The following is a 15,724-nucleotide window of genomic DNA, read 5'->3' as shown; positions in this document are numbered from 1 at the left end:
CTTGTGGTGGGGTCTCCTCATTGTAAACCAGCTGTTCTCTTGCCCCCCCCCCGCAAATTTTTTACTGCTACCGTAAGAATTAAAGCTGAAACCTAGCTAGTGTCTAGTTCAGCCATTTTCCCCGTGCTTTGCATCTAGCGTCTTTTCAATACAACCCAAAATTATTACTATGAATATAAATACTTGCTTGTCTCCCACACTGTGGAATATTTCTTGGCTCTCTACCCCAAAGTAGCAACCAAGCAGAGCTCAGATTGCAGTTCTGTGCCTGCAAAGGTTTGCAGCCTGCAAGAAAGAGATTTGTGCTTTTGAATAGGAATGAGATGGGAAGTGGAGGATGTGTTGTGCTATGTGGGCAGAGTAGGGCAGAGACCTATCTTGTTGCTCAGTGAATTACCACATGCATGAATGATAAGTAGATACTGGTTCTTATTTGGAAAATAAATGTAATGCTTTATATAGTCGGACCATGGTATCTGTGGGAGTTCTGTTCCTGAACCCCCCATGGATACCAGAATCCACATTTAAAACTCCTCAAAAACAAACAAAAAAGCACCAAAATTGGGGTTCCTGCCTTTTTGTGGCCAAACATTTATATTTGTTTGGGTAGTTTGCCTGTGTAATAGGCATGTTCTCTATGTTCTCTCTGTGTAATCCGTATGTTCTCTAATTCAGACACATTTCTAATACTTGAGGCTTAAGAAGCAACTTGAGGCTTGAGGAATCTCTTCCAGGCCCGGTCGATGCAAACGCATCCAACAGATGGGAACATTTCAAGAATGCCGTTTACAACAACGCCTTGTCCATATTTGGCAAGAAGACCAACAAGACGGCAGACTGGTTTGAAGCCCACTCTGAGGAGTTGACACCAGTCACTGAGGAAAAGAGGAGAGCTCAAGCAGCATACAAGGCCTGTCCCAGTGAGCGCAACCTGTAGGTCCTCCGAGGTGCTCGCAGCAAAGTCCAGCAGACTGCCAGGAGATGTGCTAACGACTACTGGCTCCAGCTCTGTTCCGAGATACAGATAGCAGCTGACACGGGCAACATCAAGGGGATGTATGATGGTATCAAGTAGACCCTAGGTCCAACACAGAAGAAAATTGCCCCTCTGAAGTCTGCCACAGGCGAGGTCATCCAGGATCGGACGCAGCAGATGGAACGCTGGGTGCAGCACTACTCTGAGCTATATTCCAGAGAAAATGTAGTCACCGAAGAAGCGCTGAACAACATTGAGTGCCTGCCTGTGATGGAGGAGCTTGACAGTGAACCAACCCTAGAAGAACTTCATGTGGCCCTGGACTCCCTTGCCTTTGGCAAGGCACCTGGAAAAGATAGCATCCCTGCTGAAGTCCTAAAGTGCTGCAAAGAGATAATCGTCACTGAGCTGCATGAAATCCTCTGTCTCTGCTGGAGAGAAGGTGGAGTACCTCAAGACATGAGGGATGCAAACATCATCACGCTGTACAAGAACAAGGGCGACAGGGGTGACTGCAATAACTACCGTGGCATCTCTCTCCTTAGTGTTGTAGGAAAGTTGTTTGCCTGAGTTGCACTAAACAGGCTCCAGGTACTTGCAGAGAGCATTTATCCAGAATCACAGTGCAGATTCCGAGCCAACAGGTCCACCACTGATATGGTATTCTCCCTTAGACAACTGCAGGAGAAATGCAGGGAACAGCGACAGCCACTCTTTATAGCCTTCATAGATCTCACGAAGGCCTTCGACCTGGTCAGCAGGGATGGCCTCTTCAAGATTCTCCCCAAGATTGGATGTCTACCCAGGCTCCTCAGCATCATCAGATCCTTCCACAAGGACATGAAGGGCACTGTTGTCTTCGATGGCTCCACATCAGACCCCTTTGACATCCGAAGCGGCGTGAAGCAGGGCTGTGTTCTTGCACCAACCTTGTTTGGGATTTTCTTTGCTGTCCTGCTGAAGCATGCCTTTGGAACCGCAACAGAAGGCATCTATCTCCAGACCAGATCAGATGGAAAGCTCTTCAACCTCTCCAGGCTGAGAGCAAAGTCCAAAGTCCAGCTGAAATGTCTGCGTGACTTCCTCTTTGCTGACGATGCAGCTGTCACTACCCACTCTGCCAAAGATCTCCAGCAGCTCATGGATCGTTTTAGCAAGGCCTGCCAAGATTTTGGACTGACGATCAGCCTGAAGAAAACACAGGTCATGGTTCAGGATGTGGACTCACCTCCCTGCATTACAATCTCTGCGCATGAACTAGAGGTTGTCCATGACTTTGTGTACCATGGCTCAACGATCTCTGACACTCTTTCTCTCGATACCGAACTAAACAAACGCATCGGTAAAGCAGCTACCACGTTTTCCAGACTCACAAAGAGACTCTGGTCTAACAAGAAGCTGACCGAACATACCATGATCCAGGTCTAAAGAGCTTGCGTCCTGAGTACACTTCTGTACTGCAGCGAGTCATGGACTCTTCGCTCACAACAGGAGAGGAAACTGAACGCTTTCCACATGCGCTGCCTCCGACGCATCCTCGGCATCACCTGGCAGGACAAAGTTCCAAACAACACAGTCCTGGAACGTGCTGGAATCCCTAGCATGTATGCACTGCTGAAACAGAGACACCTGCGTTGGCTCGGTCATGTCGTGAGAATGGATGATGGCCGGATCCCAAAGGATCTCCTCTATGGAGAACTCGTGCAAGGAAAGCGTCCTACAGGTAGACAACAGCTGCGATACAAGGACATCTGCAAGAGGGATCTGAAGGCCTTAGGAGTGGACCTCAACAAGTGGGAAACCCTGGCCTCTGAGCGGCCCGCTTGGAGGCAGGCTGTGCAGCATGGCCTTTCCCAGTTTGAAGAGACACTTGGCCAACAGTCTGAGGCTAAGAGGCAAAGAAGGAAGGCCCAAAGCCAGGGAGACAGACCAGGGACAGACTGCACTTGCTCCCATTGTGGAAGGGATTGTCACTCCCGAATTGGCCTTTTCAGCCACACTAGACGATGTTCCAAAACCACCTTTCAGAGCGCGATACCATAGTCTCTCGAGACTGAAGGTTGCCAACAACAAGAAGCAACTTGGAGTGGAAATTTAAATACCACCATTGTAATGCTTATACAATTCAATGTTCTGATCAGCTAAAGATGTCTGAGATCAGTTGGGCAGTGGATTTTAATTGTATTACAAATATTTTAAAAGTAAATATTTTTCACAAGAATTCTCTTCTAACAGAGAAGAGGGTATTTCTGCAATTCAGATATGCATAGACTAAAAACTAAGTTTGATTTTTCATTAAAGACTTCCTTCTTATATGTGAACCAACACAGTTTTAACTGATGAACTAAAACTTGAACAACTAAACAAGTGATATTTCTTTATTTGAGTGTGCCAGACCTATCCTAATAAGTATGTAGGTGTTTGGAAATTGTGCAGAAAAGGGATAAGTGCAGTCTTTTTAAACTTTCTCTGGTTGATCTATTCTCACTCTGGCTGGAAATGGTGTGTTGTAACTCAGCTACCCAAAGCGGTAACAAAAACCTTTTCAGATATTGCTCCCAGGAGATCGATTAGAGGATTCATGGGTGAGATAGATGTGGGCCAACCGTGTGGGTATAGGTATTCATATTGTGGCAGGAATGTCATGCTGCCATGAGTGCACCTGACCACAGATATCTGTCCCCTTCTCTCAAGTTCTCTGTGCTTGGCCTCATTTCATTTGACACTGACCACTTTTTTATTGTGACTTTCTATTTTTACACGGTTCACCCTAAGGGAGGTGGGATGTGGCCAAGATGGATGGCTTTCCCTGCCCTTTTCTCCAGCCATACTTTGTGTTCTTCTCTTTTCCTCCACATGACAGCTGATGAGGCACACTGACCTTTTTCATCATATTTCTTTATTTGTGTTACATAAACGTTCCTAGTTGACAGCTCGGAGGCCTGCTGAGTTTTGCAGATGGCTACTGCCTTGCATGTCTGTCTTAAAATATTCTGCTCTAGGCTTTCCCTGTATTTGTGTGTGTGTGGTTTGTTTTTTTAACTCTAAGAATCTCCAGTATGATATTTGTGACTTGGGTGTAGAGTTCAAAATTGGAATTTGGCTGTAGGTAGCTACCATTTTAGCCAACACTTCACTGTTTACATTTCCATCAACAATTTACAGTTTGTGGAAGTGTAAAGTGTTAGTAACCTTATTTTGAGATTGAGCTGAAGAGAGTTCCAGAAACGTGCATTATTACTACAAATAGTAGTGTAAAGTTAAAATTTACTGTATTTACTGAACAACTTCTTTGCTGTGTACTTCCATACACAGTGATAATGTTTTCTGGGTTGGATGGTTAAAAATCCAGTTTCTCTGCATGGCTGCTATCGTTGATAGGGCCTTTTCTTCCACCCAAGAGAAAGAGATGAGAGTGATGGTCCAGGCATAGCTAGAAATGCCTCCATCTCTTGGGTGATTTGAATCACTGCTTTTTTGTTTGATGTTCCTTAGTGTGGCCCTTCACTTCATTGTTCAGAAACACTCTTTGAAAACATTTTGAGCCAATGGGCTGTTAGGAATCCTTGGAGAGCTGCACATGGAAGGAATTATTGCTACTCTCTTTAACAAGTACATTGAAAAAAGTGGTTCCTGTTCTGAATGTAGCTACTGAGGACTGATCAACCAGCTACTTATAACCTGTTAATCTCTGTTGACCATATCTGATGATATTCAGAATGTAGCCCCCACATGCTCTAGGGCAGGGGCTTTTGGCCAAAGGGCCACATCAAATATCTGGCACAGTGTCGAGAGCTGGAAAAAAAAATTAAATATAAAATTTAAATAAATACATTAGAAATGGAACTTAGATGAATGAATGAATGAATGGGCTCAAATGTCCAGGATTTCTCCAAGCACCAACATAGCCAAAGAAATAAAGCACACACAGGCACAACTCTGGTTATGTTTGGTCGATTGGGCCAGAGGCTCTCGGGGGATCAGAGACTGGCCGTGGGCCAAATAGAGGCTCTCTGTGGGCCACGTCTGGCCCCTGGGCCGGGGTTTGGAGACCCTTGCTCTAGGGCAGGACACTTTTAGTAGAGAAATCACTTAGCATTCCACTCACTTGGCACCTTCATGAGCAGATCACTTTTCTTCTTTCTCAATCTTCTCCCAGCCCTGTCCCCACATATATAGTTTTTGAGGCCCCTTTCTGAGAGTTTCTTCATCCACTTATGCCAGTGTCTTTTCCTACTATGTGGCCACAAAGTCCTCGTGCAGGCTTCAGTGCTGAATTCACTTAGTCTTATGCATTGAGACTTTGTGGTCATACTGTACAAACACACTTTCACACTGGTTTCACATGTCACTGCTACATCAAGTGATCTTGTATGTGTGAATGAAAACTTGCAGGTCAAACGAGTGCAAGCAGGCTTTTATACCTCAAAGTACTTCATTAACATATTTGGTCTTTATGTGCATTTGAGTGTTCAAAGAATTTTACAACAGCTCTGCAAGGTCAGTGTTTGAATTGGTGCTATATGCAACATGGCAATGAGATGATCCCATTATATTTGTAAGAGGTAAGGTGCAAATTGCGAACTTCCTGTTTCATGGTTCAATCACTTAGCTGCTATGCTGTACCAACTTGTATACAGTGCTTTTCAGTCAAGTTATTGTGTATTCAACAACTGGTCAGTGGGATTATGTATACACAAAATGGTCCTTAGTTGCATTTTAGATTAACATCCCATTTCTTTATGCATATAATTTTTATCCTCCTCCTTCCCTAGTTGGGAGACTGAATCAGTAGGCTCCACTTTCAGTTCAATACTCTATCAGATGAAATGTGAGATCAAATCATGGCTTCAGATCCTTGGTTGAAAACTGCAGTTAAGTTGCAACTCCAGAGTTTGGACAATGAGTGGAACTATAGTTTTTTCTAAATCGGATTTCTTACTCGCAGCCAGGTATGCGAGAGGAGGTGGAAAAGGAAAGGATGAAGGAGTGTGCAGGCTCTCGCCAGAGTTGCAGTCCAACAAACTATGGTATGTTCAACCATCTGAACCAAGGCATGGTCCTTGTCCCTCATAAATAAGGCCTCCCTATTCTGGATGTAGTTGTGCCTGCATGGGAGATACATGTTAATGCTGTCTTTCTCACATAAATGGTAGTGAAAACACCTTCATTTCTTCAAGTTCATCTTGCCAAAACTAATAAAATCCCATGTATAGTATTTGGAAATGCATTGCATTTCCAATGCAGTCTGAGATACCATATCTAGGAAGGATCTACCAGTACATTGCATGAATTAACATGGGTTGGTTCTAAGGCTACTAGTAACAAGTTTTGTGGGTGTTGCCATATAAGTAGATGCAAAGTTGGATGATTTCCACCACATGACCCCCCCACCAAGAATACTCATTGGTCCTCTTGAGAACCTTCGTTGCAGGGCAATTAGTGGTTCTCTTTGCCTGAATTCTCCTGTCCGGGGCAGGAACTAGATGAAACTTGTAGGTGTCAATGTTCCTTTTTGATAAGTTGGATTCAAAATGGAAGAATGTTATCCCAGAGGTTGGTATGGGAGGGTAAGCTCCAAGTGGCTTTTTAAGTTCAGTTTCAAGTCTGTGGGGCATTCTGCTAGTCACATGAGGTTTTGGGATAAGCATTTGGGTTTATGAGCCATCTTCATTCCAAGTGTATCGGTGGTGGGGATCCCAAAACCATTTTTTGCCTGACCTTCGAGTATGCTAATGCCAGAGAGTTCCGAGAGGAGTCCCACACAACCGGAGTGCGCTCAAATTCTTTGCTTTGTGCTTGTGTCTGCCTGTTTTGTTGCTGTGGAGATAGAACAGTGTGGAATTCTTTCCCTCTGACCAGAAATAGTTTCCTGTACCTTGTGACTGGAGTGCTTTCCTTCTTGGTCTGCAGCCAGCTGTGTGTGTGTGGGCATGTGTCTAGATGAGGCAGTTTTCAGGGAGCATGGAGGTCATGGCTCCTTGTTATGAGCTGTGCATGTGGTATCCCTGCACTGCCTTGCATCTCCTGCCTCTGTCTCTCTCAAGAGGGTTTAAGGTTTCCTGGAGCAATTGCTCTTGATTTACGTCTCCTGTGGCACTTCAGTGGTTATGTCTTGTCTGCTGAAGCTGTGAGCTAGTCAGCTGTCCATCTTGGCTAGCTGACTGAACAGCACGTGGTAAGTCCCTGTCTCTTCTCCAGCTTGGCCGATCAGCTGTTGGCTTCCCTGCATTGCTGCCCTCAGAGACAGGTTCACTACACACAAATCTGGTTCATGGGGGCAACATGATCCCAGCAGGATTTTCAAGGCCTTGAATTTTTGCTAGGGAGAAGTCTTGAGTCCTCAAAAGTGGATGTCGTCTGCATCACTTGGATGGGACAGAAATCAGGGTCTTCCGATATAAGAGTATATGCTGCTTAAATTTTTAATCAGTTTCTGTATGAAATTTCTCTGGCTGCCGAATGTTGACAGGTGAAGTTGCAAGCTGCACCAGTTGCATGGCTGTAATAACAAGTGTTTTTAGCAGTAGCAGCCTTCATGACAGAAAATGTAAGGACTTATGATTGGGCAGAAAAATGTAAGTGCTAGAAGTTGGTGTGCTTTTCACATTTCTTTCATGTGGCCGGCATGTCCAAGTTCACTTGTTTGTATCTCAACTATCCAGTTATCCTCTGGTCCCAAATCTTTTATCCGTGAAAACTTTTCTTTTAACACGTTCTGAAAGGTATCTGAATAGATTACAGCAGTGGTTCTCACACGTTTAACATCAGGACCCACTTTTTAGAATGAGAATCTGTCAGGACCCACCAAAAGTGATGTCATGACCGGAAATGACATCATCAAGCAGGAAAACTTTTAACAATCTGGCTGCAATCCCATACTTACCCAGGAGTAAGTCCCATTTACTATCATTGTTAAAAGCATATACATAGTAACCTGTAAAAAGTACAGATCTGTAACATGTCCCCAAATGCAGTCACATGCCATGGTAGCATCAAGTCTAATATATTAAAAATAAATTATTGAAATGTATGGTGACCCACCTGAAATTGGCTCACGACTCACTTAGTGGGTCCTGACCCACAGTTTGAGAAACACTGGATTACAGTAATTGAGGGAGAAATAATACAGCAGAGAATAGAGATTTGTATGCCGGGGGCATTTCTCAAGACCTTTTAGTTAAGACTCTTACTTTTTTTGTACTTTCTTGTAGGCTGTGGCATCTAACTTCAGTTATGTTTCATCTTTGAAAAGCAGGTTTTTAGTTCTCATTGTCTAGTTCTCATCTCATTGTTTGATGATGCGAAATTGAAGAGGCAGAGTCTGCAAAACCTATTTTTTCCAAGGCATAGAGTTCTTGTGCCTTGCATTGGTGCTGTTCTATACTCATTCTCTTAATTCATGCAATCTAGCCACATGGGTTAAAACATACAGGGGAGCCCCATATCTTCAGATCTTGTATACATGGTTTCAGATATTCGTGGATGTGGGGGCCCCGCCCCTCCGCCCTGATTAACTCTTTTTTAAGAAGTTACTAGGGCGAAAATCAACTTGTTTAAACAAGTGGATTTTTGCCCCGTAACTTTTAAAAATGATTTAATGGGCGCATGGGGGGGGCACAGGGGGAAACCCCCACACTCTCTGTTTGCTTTCCTGCATCCACTAAATATTTTTAAGCACCAGGGGTGCCTTTGACAGCTGGGAAAGGAACAGCAGTGAGGTCTTCCTGTTGACCTCACTGGTGTTTTCTTTAACCATTCTGACTGCGAAAAAAAGAGAAAGAGGTTGTGTTCTCCTTAAGCAACCGGAATGATTAAAGAGAACACCAGTGAGGTCAACAGGAAGTCCTCACTGCTGTTTCTTTCCCGGCTGCCAGAAGCAGCCTGTTTGAATAAAAGATACCCTTGATAAGTGTTTAAAACTCTTGAATTGGCTTGTGGGGGGGGGCACATGGGGAGTGGGAAGCATCACCCCCATTCCCCTCCCCCTGCAAGTCCATTACACTGTTTTTAAAATGTACTGGGCAAAAATGGGCTCAGTTATTGCCCTGGCAAGTGTTTAAAATGATGTAATGGGCGTGGGGGGTGCCATGGGGGGAGGCATCCGTGGTATCCACTGACCCCAGATTTCCAAGGGGAGCGAGTCCAGAACAGAACCCCTGCAGAAATAGAGGCACACCTGTATTTCCCTTCCTGGCGTTTGTGTACTGCCTCTTTAAGCCCTGAAGGTTTCTGGGACAGGCCATTGAGAACTTGGAGAATTCACTTTTGCAGCAGAGGTCTGTGTGAGTAGTTGGGCCTGCATGGTTCCTCAATAGCCTGAATAGCCCTAGGCCAGGGGTGTCCAAAGTTTTTGGCAGGAGGGCCACATCATCTCTCTGACACCGTGTCGGGGGGCTGGGAGGGGAAAAGAATTAATTTACATTTAAAATTTGAATAAATTTACACAAGTTTACGCACATGAATATATTAAAGATGAACTTATATGAATGAATGAAGGTCTTGCAATAGCTCAAGGCTTATAAAAGGCCTTGCACAAAGCAAGGCTGGCCTTTCCTTTGCTGCCACTACTGCATCACAGATGTGAAACAGCAAGCAATGGAGGGAGCCCTCATCCCACAGCTCACGTGAGAGGTCAAACAGTCGCCCTCACACTGAGAGCAGTTGCGGCAGGCCAGTGTGGGCCCTAATAAATCTCCGGAGGGCCAGAGGCTCATTGGGGACTGGGGGCTCCCTGAGGGCTGCATTGAGAAGCCTCAAGGGCCGCAAGTGGCCCCAGGGCCGGGGTTTGGGCACCCCTGCCCTAGGCCACTATGGACCAGTAACCACAGAAAGTCCTCCAATAAGTGGTATTTCTTCTTATTTCTCCAGTTTAAGTGTGTTTTACTTTTGGTCTATCCTGTCAGCAATAAATTGTTGAGAGATTAGAAGTCTCTTGTGTGCTACCATTCTCACATATGCAATATGTGCCTTACTGGGGAAGAAATCTTGCATGTTTTGCAAAAATAGTGAACTGACTTTTGAATAAAGGTTGCAAAATAGTTCTGTCTTAGATTCCTGAGAAACAGAAACTGTGACTTGGTTGTGATTTGAGATACGTTCTGAGGGCTGCTTTGCTGCACCTCATGAGATCGAGAAATTTTGGGGAAACATGTACGTATAGCATAACTTGTGGTGATATGCTGGGAACCCGTTTCAAAATTTGGTAATATCTGAAGCTGTCCCAAATTCCAGACAAACCCTCTTGCTGTAGGATCAAACTTGCACTTATTCACCTATGGTCAGAGTATCAGTCAAGTTCTTCATGAGGATCAAGGAAGAGTTGAATAGGCATGGTTCAGAACAAATCTGTACATCATGCAGAATGAGATGGAAGACTGAGGTGATAGAATTCTGCACTATACCACTTCTGATTGAAATGGGGGGGGGTAAAGAAGAAGTCATGTTTTTATGCAGTCTTCCTTTATGTTTAAAACTAACCAATGAGAGAGATTTACGTAGTTTAGCCAGACTAACTTTCTGAACTCAGAGAGGTGTGATTTTCATAAGGAATCATTTGAAAACACATCCTCTACCTATAAAGTGGCACAGTTCTGAATTCTACCACCTCCATCATAATGTGTGGATCAATTTGAAGCCATATTTGGATTCACAGCTACATAATGCGTAGAGCAGCTCTTAGACAAGATAAAATATTAATCAAGACACTGTGTTCCAGTGGAGAGGGGCAAAAGGCTGCCAAGCCTGGTAGTGTGGCTGTTGTTCTCATAAGTGGAGATAATTGTACTAAATCTTTCCAAGTACTTGTGCTACTTGGAGAGTCCTTTGGGTGCCAGACATACTGGGATCTGTGGGTTGAAAGCCAAATTTTAGCTTGGGGCAAGCGAGAGTCACTCTGCTGTGGAGCTCTTCCTACATGCTTTTGATATGCTGCATTATTGATGCAGAGCACATTGTGAGGCCCAGCTGTTACTTGCCTCTTCCTTCATCCTAAATGCCCCTTGTGATTCCGAAGATGAATCTCTGAGTCAGAGAAGTATGGTAAAATAGGAAGAAAGGGGAGTGTGAGACCTGAAGCTGCAAAGGTGGGCAATACTGCCTTTTTGGAAAAGTGTCTTGGTTCTGCACACCTGTTAAAGGTGCGAGAGGCCTGATATAGAATTGGAAAGCTTTCGAAGAGGAAACTGCTCATACGTAAAGACACAATGGCAGCCCGCAGACCAGACCCTTTTACCTGTGCTAAATGCAGGTAGCTGGATAGCTAGTTGTCCCCCCACCGCTTTGTTAAATGATCCACTTCCTTGGAGTAGGACACCTTTTTGACTCTGTGTCTCTCTCTGCTTGACTCTTCCTCCACAACCCTGCTGTTGAGTGTGTGGGCTCATGCTTCAGATTGTTTCAGGCTGGGATAGCGCACTAGGCTGAGTAATAGCCGTATAAATTTGTGTATGTAGAAAAAGTCTTTTATAATTGAATAACCCTAAAAACCCTCTGTCATGAGCAAGGGGGGAAAAATGTCCAAAGATTGTAGCAGCACTATTTAAAACGAAAACAACCCTCCTTCCTTGTCGACTTTGAAGCCTCACTTTCACCTTGACTGGCAATCTTCTTCTTTTTGCTGGGTTCAGAAAGGGACTTGAACACTATGGTGACAAATCTCTTTTCTTCTGATGACTTAGTGGTGACTAGAAAGAGCCCTCCAGCATGTTCTTGCTCCCCCTCCCCATGCACTTCATGTCTGATTTTTTTCAGGGTTATGGAGAAGCTGCTGCCTCGGTACTTTTCTTTCTAATCCAGATGACAACCCTGTTGGAACTGACATTGCTTTTCTATTGCAATGAATGTCCTTCTCAGGGTATAAAGCTAACTGGCAGTGCCTCACTTCCCTCCCACGCCCCAGCCATTTCTCATTATGGCTGTGGAGGGAATTGTCCTGTCCTACCTGCAAGCATCTCTCCTCAAAAGCAGCTATTAAGGGCCAATTCCTGTGATGGCAGAGGCATCAGTCATGCTCACTTCTGCAGACAGACCCCACGGAATTCTTATTCCCAATAGAGAGTTCAGTTTGTGCTTGAAGAGATTCCAGTTCTACACTCAGAATAAATTATGCAAGTCAATACAACTCATTTCCATCAGCTCATTCTAAGTGGAGTATTTAAGCTTGGGGAATTGTAAGAAAAGAGGTGGCACCACTGAACAGAAGAAAATTATACAAGGTTCATGGAAGAGTTATCGAGCTAATAAAATGTTCACGGTCCTAATGCATTTGAGGCTGTGTGGTCCATCTTCAAAGTAATATTGTGATAAATTCATTATTAAAATTATTACAGGACCATTAATAGCATATTTCAGATACATTTATTTAATTGAAAATATTTATATAGCACTTTCCCAACCCCATAATGCAGCTGTTTTCAAACTGGGGTGTCACAGTGCCCTAGCCCAGGGGTGTCCAAAGTTTTTGGTAGGAGGGCCACATCATCTCTCTGACACTGCGTCGGGGGCTGGGGGGAAAAAGAATGAATTTACATTTAAAATTTGAATAAATTTACACAAACTAATATACTAGAGGTAGAACTTATATGAATGAGTGAAGATCTTGCAATAGCTCAAGGCCTATAAAAGGTCTTGAACAAAGCAAGACTGGCCTTTCCTTCTCTCCTGCTGCATCACAGATGTGAAACAGCAAGCAGTGGAGGGTGCCCTCATTCCACAGCTCGCGTGAGCAGTCGAACGGTTGGCCATCACGCTGAGAGCTGTTGCGTCGGGCCAGTGTGGGCTCTAGCAATTTTCCAGAGGGCCAGAGGCTCATTGGAGACTGGGGTCTCCCTGAGGGCCACATTGGAAGCCCTCGAGGGCCGCAAGTGGCCCCAGGGCCAGGGTTTGGGCACCCCTGCCCTAGCCTGAGCCCTGGGCAATTCTCCCTTAAGGGGCGGGGAGAGAGGGAAGGCAGAGATGCCCAGCATTGTGCCTCTGATCTGGGTGCAGGGGCGTGCTGCTACTCACCACCGCCTGCAGGAGCCTCCCAGGGGTTGGAGGAGCCTGGCACTAGCCTCAGAAGGGCTCCTCACACAGCGCAGAGCCCTCCAGAAGGCAATTGTGACCACTTCCGGTTTTGCGATCGGAAGGCTCCTGCAGGTGGCAGTGAGTGGCAGTGTGCCCTGCACCCAGATCAGAGCTGCGATGCTGGGCATCTTGTCTCTGCCTTCCCGAACACAGTGCAAGAAATGCAACATAATCAGAATGGCAGCAGAGAAGACACAGAAGCAAAGTGATGCAGCACAAACTATAGTAGGTTCCCAAAAGTTAAAGAAAAGGAATTGTCCCCTTCAAATATAACCCTTAGAAAAGTACACAACAATTAATCAATCTTGAACATCATTGTTAGTCTTGCATGCTAGCATATTCACCTTGGGAAAATGTTCCTTACCCATAGAAAAATTAACATATCAAGGGTAAGTCTAGGCTAGCACTCTTCTCCATAGCCTGCTACTTTAAGTGCAGAGAATCAGTCAAGTAATTCCCCTCCCCCCACCCCGAAGAAATATAAACTAGACACAGGTTTACTACTTCGGTGAGAACTAAACTTTAGTGTTCTGGGATAGTGGGACTTCTCAGTTCTGTGCATACTTGTCAGGAAGTGGAGCACAAACTCTCTACTCAGGCTTGCAGCATTCAAAGAGCACTCTATATACCTGTCTGAAAATGTGCTTGATTGTGGCACATAGTGGCTTAACCATTCTGATTTTCTCAAGGTATTACCCAGTAGTTGGACTGGTTAGTACATTTTCTGTGTACTTTTTCTGCTCTTCCTTGAATCTGTATGTGATCTAATCACCTTCTTTTGTGGCATTGCAGAGAGGCAGTGTAGGGTTAGATACTCTAACCCTACACTTTTTGGGGATTTGGCATTTGGGAAACGTGCTGGGATGCTGTGAGGGAAGAAGCAGTCAGCCACAAAGGCACCAGTGCTGCTTCCTGAACATAAGAACAGCCCCACTGGATCAGGCCATAGGTCCATCTAGTCCAGCTTCCTGTATCTCACAGCGGCCCACCAAATGCCCCAGGGAGCACACCAGATAACAAGAGACCTGCATCCTGGTGCCCTCCCTTGCATCTGACATAGCCCATTTCTAAAATCAGGAGGTTGCACATACACATCATGGCTTGTAACCCATAATGGATTTTTCCTTCAGAAACTTGCCCCTTTTAAAGGCATCCAGGCCAGATGCTGCCACCACATCCTGTGGCAAGGAGTTCCACAGACCGACCACACGCTGAGTAAAGAAATATTTTCTTTTGTCTGTCCTAACCCTCCCAACACTCAATTTTCATGGCTGTCCCCTGGTTCTGGTGTTATGTGAGAGTGTAAAGAGCATCTCTCTATCCACTTTATCCTTCCCATGCATAATTTTGTATGTCTCAATCAAGACGCCCCCCTCAGGCGTCTCTTTTCTAGGCTGAAGAGGCCCAAACGCCGTAGCCTTTCCTCATAAGGAAGGTGCCCCAGCCCAGTAATCATCTTAGTTGCCCTCTTTTGCACCTTTTCCATTTCCACTATGTCCTTTTTGAGATGTGGTGACCAGAACTGGACACAATACTCCAGGTGTGGCCTTACCGTCGATTTGTACAATGGCATTATAATATTAGCTGTTTTGTTCTCAATACCTTTTCTAATGATCCCAAGCATAGAATTGGCCTTCTTTACTGCCGCCGCACATTGGGTCGACACTTTCATCGACCTGTCTACCACCACCCCAAGATCTCTCTCCTGATCTGTCACAGACAGCTCAGAATCCATCAGCCTATATGTAAAGTTTAACACTTTTAAAAATCTCTTGCGTTATCTCTCATCTTTTCCTCACAACATTTTTGTCTACCTGTTTAAATAAAAGTAGAAATTAACAAATCTCCAGATTTTTATACTGAATCTCATCCAGATTTTAGACTTCTGTGCAATTGTTGAAGATAGAGAAGACCCTGTGCTGAACATTTTAATTTATTTTTATAAAAGATCAAGGTGTGAATTATTATTGTACCACAATAAGTATGACCCTGCACTTCCTTAAGGAGCTCAGTACAGCACATATGAGCATGATCCCATCCTATTCTCACGGCCACTGTGTTGGGCAAGTTAGACAGAGAAGGCTGCCAGGGTTACCTTTCATGGTGGGAATCTGAACTTGGGCCTTTCCAGTTCAAGTCCATCACACTATTAAATTCAGTAACAATTTGAGCCTGCTAAACTATAAATCCTGGGAGTAGTGCTGAATTTCAACACAGAGAGCTGTTTTATATTGAGTCAGATCATTGGTCCTTCCATCCTAATATTTTATCTGCCAGACTGGCAACTGCTCTTTCAAGTCTCACACTGGGGGGGCGGGGGGGAGGGCGTGTTTTCCCAGCCCAGTTGCGTGAGACAGTTTACCTGAGATGTAAGCCCAGGGATTTTCCATGTGTATTTTCTTGGACTAAGCAGATCTGTATTCAAGTCTTTGTCTTGGCTGTGAAAATTCAGTGAGTGAGCAACTTTGAGCCAGCTTTCAGATTAACCTACCTCAGGATGGTTGTACAAGATCACTGAGGGCTCTCAGAAAATTATATGTTCTATATAAATGCTCAGTGTTTTATGTAGGTTATTTATCCTCATATTGCAGACGGGATGTATGTGAAGCGGAGAGTACTAGCTTGTCTAAAGTCATCCCAAGGCAAGATTTAAATCAGGGACTTTCTGACCCACAGCTCATG

At 44.7% G+C, this 15,724-nt stretch overlaps 1 protein-coding gene across 18 annotated transcripts in view; it reads left to right on the top strand.

The window, feature by feature from the left end:
- Positions 1–15,724, top strand: part of CAMK2G (calcium/calmodulin dependent protein kinase II gamma) — a 202,528-nt gene that overhangs the window by 78,973 nt on the left and 107,831 nt on the right. The window lies entirely within an intron of this gene.

This window comes from Tiliqua scincoides, chromosome 3, assembly GCF_035046505.1.
Source record: "Tiliqua scincoides isolate rTilSci1 chromosome 3, rTilSci1.hap2, whole genome shotgun sequence".
NCBI classification, from domain to species: Eukaryota; Metazoa; Chordata; class Lepidosauria; order Squamata; family Scincidae; genus Tiliqua; species Tiliqua scincoides.
This window is presented reverse-complemented; position numbering and strand designations above follow the sequence as displayed.